Here is a 2,500-nt window from a genome sequence, read left to right as displayed (position 1 = left end):
AGACCACTATCACACTTTGAATAAAACAACTAAACACTTTGAAATTAACCACTAAAGAAATAGGAAAATGCTAATAAACACTCTGAAATTAGCCACTAACACACTTTGAAATTAACCACTAAACACTTAGAAAAATACAACTGAACACTTTGAAATTAACCACTAAACACTTTGAAATTAACCACTAAACAAATAGAAAAATACAACTAAACACTTTGAAATTAACCACTAAACAAATAGAAAAATACAACTAAACACTTTGAAATTAACAACTAAACACTTTGAAATTAACCACTAAACACTTTGAAATTAACCACTAAACAAATAGAAAAATACAACTAAACACTTTGAAATTAACCACTAAACAAATAGAAAAATACAACTAAACACTTTGAAATTAACAACTAAACACTTTGAAATTAACCACTAAACAAATAGAAAAATACAACTACACACTTTGAAATTAACCACTAAACACTTCTCTGGGTCTCTGCCTATATTACGATTTTTACTTAGTCTCTGGAGCACATGCTCCTTATTGCCCGATTTTTGGCCCAGGATCTTCTGGGTTTCTGCTCACTTTACGATTTTTACTTAGTCTCTGGAGCTCAGGCTCCTTATTGTCCGACTTTTTGCCCAGAGTCTTCTGGGTTTCTGCTTATTCTCCGATTTTTACTTAGTCTCTGGAGCACCTGCTCCCTATTGTCCGATTTTCAACGCTTTAAGCGAACACTCGCCCGTCACATTTCCCGATCATTATCCGAATTTTTAAAAATTAAACCACTAAACACTTAGAAAATAACCACTAAACACTTAGAAAATATCCACTAAACACTCTGAAATAAACCACTAAAGAAATAGAAAAATACAACTAAACACTTTGAAATTAACCACTAAAGAAATAGGAAAATGCTACTAAACACTTTGAATTAAACAACTAAAACAAATAGCCAAATGCAACTAAACACTTAGTCTCCGGAACTCATGCTCCGTATTGTCCAATTTTCTGCCCTCTTTCTCTGGGTTTCTGCCTATATTACGAATTTTACTTGGTCTCCGGAACTCATGCTCCTTATTGTCCGATTTTCTGCCCTCTTTCTCTGGGTCTCTGCTCACTTTACGAATTTTACTTAGTCTCCGGAACTCATGCTCCGTATTGTCCGATTTTCTGCCCTCTTTCTCTGGGTCTCTGCTCACTTTACGAATTTTACTTAGTCTCCGGAACTCATGCTCCGTATTCTCCGATTTTCTGCCCTCTTTCTCTGGGTATCTGCCTATTTTACGATTTTTACGTAGTCTCCGGAACTCATGCTCCTTATTCTCCGATTTATTTCCCAGGATCTTCTGGGTTTCTGCCTATATTACGATTTTTACTTGGTCTCCGGAACTCATGCTCCTTATTGTCCGATTTTCTGCCCTCTTTCTCTGGGTCTCTGCTCACTTTACGAATTTTACTTAGTCTCCGGAACTCATGCTCCGTATTCTCCGATTTATTTCCCAGGATCTTCTGGGTTTCTGCCTATATTACGAATTTTACTTGGTCTCCGGAACTCATGCTCCGTATTGTCCGATTTTCTGCCCTCTTTCTCTGGGTCTCTGCTCACTTTACGATTTTTACCTAGTCTCCACGGATCATTGTCTGCATTTTACTTTTGTTCACCCTTTCCAACGCTTTAAGCGGACACTCGCCCGACACCTTTCCCTATTATCCGAATTTCCCACCTGCTTTCAGCCACTCATTGTTCGACTCAACACCCTCATATTCACTTGCCTGCATCCCTTATTGTCCGAATTTTACTTTGAATTAAATAATTAAAACACTTTGAAAAAACAACTAAACACTTTGAAATTAACCACTAAAGAAATAGGAAAATGCAACTAAACACTTTGAAATTAACCACTAAACAAATAGAAATAAACCACTAAACACTCTGAAATAAACCACTAAAGAAATAGAAATATACAACCAAACACTTTGAAATTAACCACTAAACACTCTGAAATAAACCACTAAAGAAATAGAAATATACAACCAAACACTTTGAAATTAACCACTAAACACTCTGAAATAAACCACTAAAGAAATAGAACCATACAACTAAACACTTTGAAATTAACCACTAACACTCGTGTGGGATCCGGCCTATCTACACCGCATCTCGTGAAGCTCCCCGCCTGAGCCATGCCCAGTGAAGGACCACCCAAGTCGGACTCTCACCTTGCCCCCCTCCAAACCCACGGCCCAGCTCCTACCACCAACGCCCCAATAAGGCCCCCCTAAAACGGACTCTTCACCACACGCTCCGCATGGACACCCACACTACCAGCCTCTCCGGCCGGTCCCGGGCCCCCACACTTAAGCACCCTTCCTCGGACTAAGCCCCCTAGACCCGCCCTCCAACAGCTCCGCGCCCCAGGTGATATTCAATACTTTGAAAATATAAACGTCCAGGAGCCCTGCACCACCAGCCTCTCCGGCCGGTCCCGGGCCCCCACACTT

This window comes from Pungitius pungitius, unplaced genomic scaffold (assembly GCF_949316345.1).
Source record: "Pungitius pungitius unplaced genomic scaffold, fPunPun2.1 scaffold_29, whole genome shotgun sequence".
In the NCBI taxonomy this organism is placed as follows: Eukaryota; Metazoa; Chordata; class Actinopteri; order Perciformes; family Gasterosteidae; genus Pungitius; species Pungitius pungitius.
This window is presented reverse-complemented; position numbering follows the sequence as displayed.